We start from the raw sequence: 12,282 nt of genomic DNA, 5'->3' as shown, positions 1-12,282 counted from the left end.
CATGGTGGCTTTCCGCACTTTTAAGCATGTACTTTAGTTACACTGAGCCCTTATATTCCTGCAAAATGGAACTTCATGACATTGCCAATATCTGAGTCCTCAAGTAGTCTTTAAATATTTTTCACCCTGGAAGCTGGCCCAAAAAATATCTTATTCCTTGCCCTGTACCACTCAGCATATAAATCCTGAGTTCCTGCTGACCAAAGATAACGTAAAGTACAAATCAATAAGCATTTTGTTTCTGTAATTTGGGAGAATGAGATGATGGGTGAAGGAGAATTCCTTTATGAGGGTTCAAAAAAACACTCTCATTATCCCGTGGATTAAGAGAGCTACACTACAGTTTGATTCATTTGCTGAGCATTGGGTCATTATACTGAACTTACAGGCTTTGTCAGACTGCTTTCTTGAGATAATAATTCATACACCAGACACCATGTAAAGTGTATGATTTTTTTGGGGGGGGGGCACATTATGGATTTTTTGTGTATTATTTTTTTAAATGAATGCAATATATTAAAAAGTACCATCCTGATCATTTTTAATGTACATGGCATTAATTACACTCACAAGTTTTTGCATCCTCTATCACTTTCTATTTCTAAAACATTTAATTGTCCCACACTGAAACTCTGTCCATTAAACCACAGCTGAATGGTGGTTTCCATGTACTTTGCTTAATTACCTTCAGGTGTATGTCAGAGCTTTGAGGGAGATTTCATCTTCTCTTCTAGGAGAGATGTCTTCTTTCAGGAGAAATTGACATGGTACCGAACATATAGCAGGTACCCTTAAGAACAGCCTCTGAGAATATTATTAGGGATGTGGGGCCATGAATGGGGACTCTTAAGATCCACATTTGTGGGAGAAGGGGAGTGGGCAGGACTGACGAGAAGAAGGAGATCTGCTGGGTTGCTGTCATAAAGTTTCATCCTACTTGGTAGAACTATGAGCCTGAGATTCTGAGTCAAAGTGCTGTGGTTTGAATGTTCCCTTCCAAAACTCATGTTGAGATTTAATTATGGTATGAATAGGTAGGTAGTATCTTTTGTGGTATGTATGGTTTGCTTTCACCTTCTTGGGAGTGGGTTGGTTCTGGGAGCTCCTGATGAAGGTGCACCGCTCCTTCGCTCTGACTCATAAACACTGACCCTACTGCCTTGTTGTGCAGATGCTGGGGCAAAAATGGTGTCTATGGACCGGTCATTAAATGTAGCTGCTCATTAGCCCTGCCTTTTCACCTTCAAACATACTGTGGATGACATCATTGGCACAGAGTAGGAAATGGGTGCTGGAAGTTTCCAAGGTTCTACTGGGCAACACAGATTGAGAATAACAGCTCTCAGTCTTGAAGGGGCATCAGCAGAGTGGTCTACCAAACCTACCATCTTCTCTAATCATCTTAGGTGTTGAATGGTTCTCCTCTTTACCAAATTAAAGACAATTATTCATCAACACAGTGGGAAATGCCCATATCTCAGATTCAGGCTTGAACACAGCTCATTCATCCACTGATGAAGTTCGTATCTATGTTCTTCTAAGCCTTTTCGATGGGTAATGAATGGACAATGCATTTGGGGGAGGGGGGAAGAGGAGCATGTAACAAATCAGTAGGAAAATAGAGAGCATCTCCAAAAGATAAGTCATTCATAATGAAGGAATTCAATCTTTAAACATTTGAAAATATATTATCAAATGAGGACTCTATTTGCTTAGTATACTGGCAATAGAGTTCAGTAAGGATATTTTTGTACTCAGAAGAGATTTTAATACTCTGAGGAGAGGATAGACTGGTATGGTAGAGTATGTGGCAAGATGCATAAGGATTCTTGAAAAGCCCTTGCATTCACTCTTGTTTGTTTTTCACTTAAGATGGGTAGGTACTCTTCCATTTGAGCCATGCCTCCACTTTGACTTTTTGGATTTGTCTTCCTGAGCTGCCATTAAAGCGTAAAACTCAGGTCCCAGTCTCCTGAGTAGTTAGGATTATAGGCATGAGCTGTCAGTGTCAGGTTTTAATATCTTCTTCGTCAGTCTTCTTTTTGGTAAGTACTGAGTAGAGATGGAACATAGGTTTATGCTAGGCAAGTGCTATGCCCTCTGACACACTAAATGTAACATTGATGCTGAGGAAACCATAGACAAGTATGGAAACCTAATGCAGATGGTGTAATCACTGAGTCTTGCTGACAACAGTACATATGAGGAGTTGCATCAGTGTTTATGAACAGGGTATGGACTAATTAGGTTCTGTTACGTACCTAAGTGCTTTAAACTCTGAGAAATACATAAAATCAGATTTGCATTTTAAATGCCTGGAAGAAAACCATCACATGGTAATAGTAGTAAGCAATGTTAATTCTCCTAAAAGAATTCTAGATAATTCTAGATACATTATATCTCTAACCTACACATTTTCATAATATACAGATTAAAACACTCCCACATGTTCATTCAATTTGTGAATTTCACACGCACACCTACACACACACATACACACACATACACACATACACATAGCATAGAGCTTGCATAGTGCCATGTGCCAGTGGTAGATGCCTGTAATCCCAGCTACTCAAGAGGCTGAGACCTGAGGATTTCAATTCTTGGTTGGCTGGGAAAGGAGAGTCCATGAGACTCTCATCTCCAATTAACCAAAAAGCCAGACAGCACTTAGGCTCTGATTCAAGCCCCAGTTCATGCACACACACACACACACACACACACGTGTGGGTGCATACACACACACACAGAATGCATACAGGCAGTTCTAGAATTATATACTTCCAAAATTACACACACACAAACACACACACACACTTCTTTCTTCTCCCTTTCCCTCCCTCCACCTATTCACCTAGCAGTCTAGAAAAAGGAAAGTACTATAAGCAATTTGTGGTCATTCCCGGTATTTGGGAGTGATGGGTGATTTTTATTTTTTTAAGTACTTATACTTTACAAAGCTTTATACTGAGATTGTATCAGCCTTACAATGACAAGGAAGTAATGGTTTCTAAAATATCAGTGTTCTTGCCTGACCTAGTTTCCTTCCAGTCTTGCATTCATCTCCTAGGAAGGACCTTCTGGGTTGTATACCTCCCTCCATATTTGTCTTCCTTCCTTCTTATTAAAATAATCACTCGTGTGCTTTACCAGGTTAGGGGCAATCATTCTACTCATGCATTTGTGACACACAGTACACATTTACTCACTTTATATGCTAATTCTTTTCCTATGTCCAACCTTTCAATAAGACATTTCCAGGCATTGAATGTCAATAATGTATCCCCCAAAATATTGATACTGCATTAAGTCATTCCATATTCACCCTTGGGAAAAGTCTTGGGGCTGTAAGACTTTCCAGACACATGGAATATTCATAACGAGCCATGCTGGCTACCACTTCAGCAGGCAGATGTTCTTCAGGTGAAAAAGCTCACAACCTTAAGGGTCTCCATCCTGCTCTTGCTTAGGCTACACTGGGATGCCCACCTTATATACTTATTATGGATCTCATTACATTTTCTTGTAAGTGGTTGGCAGTGACCGTCATTTTTAGATCACTGATAGGAAATGTGGTCATATCTACCCAACCCATCTCCACCAGATATGGTCTTCGCCTCTTTGCATTCATGCCCTCCATAAATAGATGAAGCTAGAAGTGACCACATGTCATTTCCAAGACTAAATTACAAAAGATGGCAGTTTTCATCTTGGATACCTCCTCTTGGAAAGCGTGTAGTGAAGAAAGTCAAGCCATGTACTGGGAGAAGCGCCATCTTGCCATTGCTAATGAAACACAGAAGCTGGCCTGGCAGCCTCATGCATGGGACTGGCGGTAGATATGCCCCTCTGAGTCTTCAGATCTTGTCAGCCCAGTTTGATTGAGAGCCCATAAGACCCCAGCCAGAAGTGTCCGTATAATTGCCTTCTAATTCCTGACCCTCAGGAGCCATGTGAGACAATAAATGTACTACAAGTGGAGGGCCAGTGTACTAGAAATGAAAAGGTGAAATTGACTTTGAACACAGCATGGACAGTGAGCACTGAGGAATGTGTAGGTAAAAGCTCAGCATGCTTTGAATTGGGTCTATTGAAGCTTGTACACTGAGGATGCTGACTGTGAAGCCTAAAGGAAAATGAGAAAGCTCCTCTTGGAAACTGGGAAAAGAATCCTTGCTATGTAGTGGCTATATATAGACACATATCTCACCTATGTATTTCCACTTTCATAGAAAAATTTTTAAAATGTACCTGATGAACGGGGTAATGTGGTTAGGATTTCTGACCACGGTATTGAAAATAATTTCCAATTGCTTTTTTCTAACTGCTAAATAACAAGGAGGTAAAGCCAGGGGTGGTGCTGTGCCGGTAATCCCAGCATTGCAGAGCTGAGCAGGAAAATAGAGATCTAAAGGCCACCTAGACTATATGGCAGGCTCAAGGACAGCCTTGTCCTGGATCCTTACTTACAATCGTGGAACCAGTGATAAGACAGAAAATGTGGTACATATATACACACAGTAGAATTCTCCACATATGTCAGAATGAATGATATTGTACCATTCATAAGGAAATAGACAGACTTAGAAAAAATTATATCAAGTGAAACAATCCAAACCCAGAGAAACACAGGTTGCCTGGTTTCCCTCATTTTTGGTTGCTAGAATGTACCTATAAATTTACAAGTAAACACACTGGGTGGTTAAAAAAGAAATAAATACTCTGAGATATGATAAATTATACAGATCTCTAGACATTCACACCATGAAACCAAAGGAAGGTGTTCTTAGGACAGGAACACAAAGGTGCAATACCTAGGTACATATGATCACATGAAATAATATTTATCGAAATGAATTCCAGGAAATGGAAACAAGAAGTCTTTCTTTGTTGTTCTTTTGTGTTTACTTTTCCTTTTGTCTTTGTTTTTCTGTCTTTGGGAGGGCAAAGGGAAGCACAGAAATGGTGGGACAAAGGATGAACAAATGCAGCAGTGGTTCTCACTAGACACTGTGTTGAAAACGAACTACACAACTTGTGAGAGGGGCTGGGATGGGAAAACTGGGAGAGAGTGAGGGAAGGGTTGACACTGTCCAATGAGAAATATAGTCATAACCTGATCCATGTAATTGTAACCCCTCTGTACATTACTTTTATAATAATAATAATAATATAATAGACAGAGTACCAACTGAAAACCGAGAGAGAGTTTTATTCTTGGCCAAGAATAGAAGTGAGAGAAAAACTTACAAATTAGTTTTGCCACACTTCAGAATCAAGAGGGTCCAGACACAGTAACAGAACTGAGGAGTCAGGTTAGATATAACATTTCCAAAAGTCATGTTGCCTTACTCATTTTATGGTTCTTTCTAGGCATCACCATGGCGATTGTGAATTGTCTTGGTACTTGAGGGTGTATCATTTAACATGTGATAGGGTTATAATGAAGTCAAAGATCCAACCTGTTCCAGGTAGTCCAGCTGAAGAGAGGCTTCTGGTCTACAGGCATCCCATCCTGAAAGACAAACAAGGTTAGGGTGGGGTGGGAATGCAGCTAGGTCACCTAGGCAGTACCCAGGACAACACCAAGCCCTAACTTACAGGTTGAAGCTCTGAACTTGTTGCTGATGCTGTAATGGAATGGGACTTTGGAACTGGTGTGTATTGTGTGTAGAATGAGGTTCTTTTGGTGCACGAGAGTGAACTATGTAGTAGGCAATGATCCCCGGCCAGTGATCCCTGATGCCTGGCGATCACAGAGTGGCAAATCCCTTCCCTCTCCCCCACTCTACCAGGGTTGGTCTGTGTGCAGTAGCATATGGTAGAAACCATGGCATGCCACTGTGGGGATTAGCTTATTAAAGTCTGCAGCTTCCATTTTGGGCATGCTCTTCCTTGGATCACTCACTGTGGGGAAAGCCAGCTGTCATATGTTAAGGACACTCAGGCAGCCTCGTAAAGGCCCAGATGGTGAAAAACTTCCAGCCATTGGCCATGCAAGTGAGATTTCTTTTTTTTTTTTTTTTTTTTTGGCCAGTCCTGGGCCTTTGACTCAGGGCCTGAGCACTGTCCCTGGCTTCTTCCCACTCAAGGCTAGCACTCTGCCACTTGAGCCACAGCGCCGCTTCTGGCCGTTTTCTGTATATGTGGTGCTGGGGAATCGAACCTAGGGCCTCGTGTATCCGAGGCAGGCACTCTTGCCACTAGGCTATATCCCCAGCCCTAGTGAGATTTCTTGTATGTGTGCCATCCAATCCCAAGCCAGGCTTTATATGGCACAGGGTGGACCCAATGCTGGTCTGGACCCAATACCTGAGAAGCCTAAGATACTATATAGCAAAGAACTGCCACTGGAGTTGCAGACTGCTATCCTTAGAAAGGCCCGCTTTGTAAGATGGGTTCTTGGCTGTCCTCTGGAAATTTGGGTTTAAGGGGAGAGGTCCTTATTTTTCCCTAACGAATAAGAGTAGCTCAGTGTGTATAAACAGTAAACCAAGTTATTGATGCTCTGGGTGTCTGGAGTTGAATATGTTCTAGGCACAGGGTGTATGCATGAGCAGCCCCCAGCCTCTCTTCAGGGCACCAAGTTTGTAGAGAGGTCTCTGGGAGATGACATGTCCCTCAGGTTGTCAGAGTGCGATACTGGGGGCACTGAGCCCAGGCTGTGTGATTTCAAGGAGGAAGGAGCCTGCAGTCCGGTACTCTGTTCCCTATCCAGCAAAGCAAAAGCTGCTGATTTCACTTTGTACCATTTGTTGTAATACATCATGGCTATGAGAACTACTCTTGGAGTCTGAGAATCTTCCTGGCCATCCACAGACCTGAGTGGTTTAGTGCAGCCTTTGCCTACAGAGCATCCCTATAATACATCACTGATATTCTCTCAGATTACTGATCCTCAGGAATCAGCCAGTGATAAATATTTGTTATTTTCTCACGGCATTTTTTTTTTTTGGCCAGTCCTGGGCCTTGGACTCAGGGCCTGAGCACTGTCCCTGGCTTCTTTTTGCTCAAGGCTAGCACTCTGCCACTTGGGCCACAGCGCCACTTCTGGCCGTTTTCTGTATATGTGGTGCTGGGAAATCGAACCCAGGGCTTCATTTATAAGAAGCAAAGCACTCTTGCAACTAGGCCATATCCCCAACCTCTTCTCACTGCATTTTAGGATAGGTTATTATGCAGCAAAAGATAACCACTCTAAACAAAGGAATTCTTCCCTTCTTCGTAGCATGTGGCTATGTTTTGGGAAGGATTTGAGTGGGTCTCCTGAAGATTCATTTGCTGGAAGCTGGGGCCCACAGGATGATGTTTTGTGAATGTAGAACCTTTAAGAGGTGGAGCCTATGAGAAGGTAATTGCACTGGTGGGTTCTCAAGAGAGCTGGTTGTTATAAATCAAGGATATATGTTATATGATGTGTGGACTGACCTTCCTGTTTCCTTTCTCCTCTGTCAAGTTGTGAAGTGGCCACTGGGCCTTTGTCAAGAGCTGGAACCATGCTGTTTGGGGTTGTGAGTCAAATGATCCTTTTTCTATTTTTATGCAGCCTCGAGTATTTTCTTATAGCAACACCAAGTGAGCAATGTCATTTATTGAATGGGTTGAGAGTATTTTCTTGCCTGTGAAGAATTTTGTAGTCTTTTTGGTTCCTCTGGTTCCTTGGCTGAAGAAATCTATATCTTTGCTTGGTGTTGTGAAGAGGGCTTGCCATCCTTTTCTTTCTTTTAGTCTGGAAGAACCAGTCCCAGAAGCAGCAACCTGCCCCAAAGCTACCATTTCCACTACAATCTTAACTGAATGAGATCCATGGGTGTAAGGATCAGGGTATGTCTGTGCCTCTTATCTGTCACTTTCTTCTCAGTTCTCCTGATTTTTCCCCCTCCTCTCTTCTACTGGTAGTGATACCTACTCATCTCATTGAGATACAGACTTCTTCCTGATGAAAAAGTGATTACCAAGTGTTTCAGGGCCTTTTAAGTTATTTATATTTCCTCATTGACTCCCGCTGCTTAGTTTATCATGTGAGCACCTTGAGGAAAGTTCAGACAAACAAACTTTCTTCTTTACATTGCACCCTACATTCCCCACTTCTGCAAATTATCTTATATACAAGGATAGGGACTTTTCAGGTGAAGATGACTTTATTGTGACTTGACATATTATTGTTGTTGTTAGTTGCAGCACTGGGTTTGAAACCAGGGCCCTGTGTTTAAAGGTTGGTACTTTACCATCTGAGCCATTCTCCCATACCTTTTTGCTTCAGTTCCTTTTTTTTTTTGTCCTGTTGATACTGGGGTTTAGATCAGGACCTAGCACTCATGATCAGATTTGTCACTCATAGCTGGTGCTCTGCCACTTGAGATAACCATCCTGACATCAGGAAAAGGTTTGCTTTGAATCACAGTTTCAGGAGGTCCAGTCTATAGTTGCTTGGCCTTATTGCTTTGGGCCTGTGGCCACACAGAACCTCATGGTCAGAGTGCATTATGGAGGCCTGTTTACTTCATGGCAGTTGGGGAACCAAAGGAAGAAAGAAGAGGGGCCAGGGTCATGAAATCCCCTGCATAGGCCTGCCACCAATGACCTAACTTCCTTCCCATAGGCCTCACCTCTTAAAGCTTCTACCCTTTTCACTGGGTAGAACAAGTTTTTCTAGTGAGGAAGAGTTCTCACTGGAACTTTACTGTTCCTCAACCCTTTACTAGCTGGTTTGTTGAGAAGAGTAAATGAGTTAAGAAGCTGAAAACAATCAGTAATCCATAGGGTCATGTAAGCAAACATTGCAATAGCAATCACTCTGAAGCCATTTTCCCTGTCCAGTAAACTTGTTAATCATTATATCACACATGTAAGATAACATGCACATTATATATTTTTGTCAGTCCTTGCATCAGCGAACCACAAACACAGCAATCACAGTACGTGGTCATTCCTGCAGAGAATATGTAATCTTACAGATTTCAAAGGCAAAAATGACTAATTCTGTAGAAAGAGTTATGTTATCAACAATGAAGAAATGACAGTCTATTAGAACCTCATCTTTCATATATATATACATACACATATATATGAATACATACATATATGAATACACACACACACAATGTACATAAGGCTTGATGCAGGCCCTGATGTGCTGTTTCAGCTATTTCCTGGACCAACTCTTCACCACAGTAGATACTCAATAAATAATCACCAATAAATGTTCATGAACACACATGCCTATGCTCTGTGGAATACACCGCATTGTATGTTGTAAGTAGAATGATGGCTTTGTTTGCTGGACTCACAAGGAGCAATAGAATTTTGGGCTGCAAGGTGGGCTGCAGCCTTTCAGGCTCCTCTCCCGATTTATGGCTTCTGAGGGTGAGCAGATTCTGGAGCTGAGGCTGTGCTCAACCAGAGCCCACACCGTGACCTCAGGGTCTTTAATTCCTTCCTTCGTCCCTGGTGTATATTCTGTCCTGATTGTAGCTGCTGGATCTCATCTCACTGTGAAAAATGTTTCCTCTCTGCTGATCCATGGGGCTCAGTGTTTGATTAACAAGTTTCCCATTTTCTGTGCGAAATACCTAGGTAAGTCCCCCTTGGTTGAGGCGATGATCTGCAATAATTCACAACCACCCCATGGGGCCTTTCACTGAGTGACATACTCTTTGTAAGGATGCGGTGTCATTTAGAATACAGGTGGCCGCATCCATTCCCAGGCTTCTCAGCACAGTGTGTGGGCTCTGATAAAAGATAACATGACTGTCATGACAGGAGAGACTCTTGGCACTGAAGAACCACTATAAAATCAGACTTGGAATAAATAGATTTGTTCTTTTCAAAGTAGTGACCTTGAAGTGGATGATATTCTTTTGACTCTTCTACTGATAGGCCTATGACCCAAAATGTTTCTGGGATCCAAGTTTTTGAGTTGCCCTCAGAGTCTGAAGCACAGTTCTGTGAAGGTTTTTGTTGTTGTTGTTGTTGATTGTTTTGTTTTTTGCCAGTTCTGGGCCTTGGAATCAGGGCCTGAGCACTGTCCCTGGCTTCTTTTTGCTCAAGGCTAGTTCTCTACCACTTGAGCCACAGCACCACTTCTGGCCATTTTCTATATATGTGGTGCTGAGGCATCGAACCCAGGGCTTCATGTATGTAAGGCAAGCACTCTTGCCACTAAGCCATATTCCCAGCCCTCTGTGAAGGTTCTTGAGTCTGACAAAGGTAGTGTTTGTAGAAGGATTGGGTCTGAGGAAGGAATGGAGAAGGACTCATTCCTTTCCAGCCCTGGGGTAAGCCAACAGGGCTTGGCTTGGTCCCAGGGCTTCATCCTTCTACAAGACTTCATTAAGTTATGAGAATTGTGCATTTTTCTTCCAAGCATGATCTCTTTTTAAAAGAATGGGGTTGATGAGGGCATCCTACAGAACATGGTCCTATAATGACTGCCAGGCCTCTGTCCAGCACCAACATGAAGCAGGTGCTGGTATTCCTTTATCTATACATTTGTGTTTCTCATCTTCCTGTTTTTTCTTTAGAAGAAAGCATTTTAGATGCTACTAAAGCTCTACTCCACTTCCATGCTCATCTCTGTATTTATACCTTAGCCTTAGGAAGTTTTTGAACAATCGGTATGAGTTGTATTATCTTGTATCCTATGCCTCCTTCCTAAGCTGTTGTATGCTTCTTTCCTATCCTTGTCATTTCGCTTTCATTGTTCTATAATATTCCACTGTACAAATAAGTCTGTTTATTCACCTCTTCACCTAAGAGGTTATGATGACTACTTCTTCCCCCCTGCTATAACAGAGAGTGGTGCAGTAAAGGTGTGTGTGGATGGGTGTCTGGCAGCCCCTTGTACCTCAAGGAGAAATTGCTGTGTTCTAACAATATGCGTGTCTTCCATTCAGTGGGTGTTTCCAAGCTACTCTCCAAAGCTTTGTCACTATGTTCCACCAGCAATTACTGTGTCTCCACAGTCTCTTGGTGTAGCCAGTTTTTCATTGGGTTAATCTGACTGCTCTGGAAGTGCACCTCCTCACCTTCATTAGTTCTTCTCGCTCACTAGTGTGGTGTCGCATCTCTTCATACTCACTGGCTGCCGAAAGCCTGTCCATGTCTACCTCTTTTCTATGCTCATTGAACTTTTATTAACAATGTACAAGAATCATCTATAATATGCACATTATCATTTCATTATACTAGGCATTTTAATTTGTTGTCAGTGTCTTGCCACTGTCTGGGGGTACATTGCTAGTGGGCTGTGGTGTCACTTGTGGAGAGGCAGTGCTAATTCTCATAGATTCATATTCACCCACTCCATGGTATAGACTTTGGGGTATGTAGTGTGGAAATTGGGCTTCACCTCAATGTCATAAAATATGGTCACCTGCCTGGCTCCCACATCTCAGCGCCTGGAATCCTAGCTACTCAGAAGGCTGAGATCTGAGGATTCCATTTTGAACCCAGCCCAGGTAGGAAAGTCTGTGAGAGTCCTATCTCCACTTAACCAGCAAAAAGCCAGAAGGGGAGTTATGGCTCAAATGTTAGAGTGCTAGCCTTAAGTCAAAAAGCACAAGGATAATGCTCATGCCTTGAGTTCAAGCCCCAAGACTAGTACATGTGTGTGCATACACAAATACACACATACAAGTTACCTATACATTCTTTTAAAAGTTTTGAATTGTAAGCTGGGTGCTATTGGCTCCCACCTGTAACCCTAGCTATTCAGGAGGCTGATATCTAAAGATTCCAGATTGAAGCCATCCTAGGCAGGAAAGTCCATGAGACTCTAATCTTCAATTAACCATCAGAATTATGGAAGTGTTGCTGTGGCTCAAAGTAGTAGAGCACTAGCCTCAAATGCAAAAGCTTAGGGACAGCATCCAGGCCCTGAGTTCCAGCCCCACAACTGACAAGAAAATGTTTGAAATGGAAAATGTTTCACAGTTACCTAGGATTTATTTTGTATACAAGTAATGCTGGAACTCTTTTTCAAATAAATTTCCAGTTGCATTATATGTAAAGTCTTTCCTGCACTGCTATATTCCATATGCTCACATGTGTGGATATTCTGTCTCTGCAGACAGAATTTTGCTATGTTCCCAGATTGACCTTCAATATACCATCCTCCTGCTTCAGCTTCTTTTTTTTTTATCAGGCATGTCTGTTTTATTTTCCTTTAGGTAATATTTTCTGGAAAATTACATTTGCAAAGAATCAGCCCTTACAAACAGAGATAATCTTTCAAAAAAATAAAACCCAGCATCTGGATTCTCAAAACTCACAAAACAG

The sequence above is a fragment of the Perognathus longimembris genome, unplaced genomic scaffold, assembly GCF_023159225.1.
Source record: "Perognathus longimembris pacificus isolate PPM17 unplaced genomic scaffold, ASM2315922v1 HiC_scaffold_5849, whole genome shotgun sequence".
In the NCBI taxonomy this organism is placed as follows: domain Eukaryota; kingdom Metazoa; phylum Chordata; class Mammalia; order Rodentia; family Heteromyidae; genus Perognathus; species Perognathus longimembris.
The sequence above is the reverse complement of the archived record's forward strand: the minus strand, read 5'-3'. Positions refer to the sequence as shown.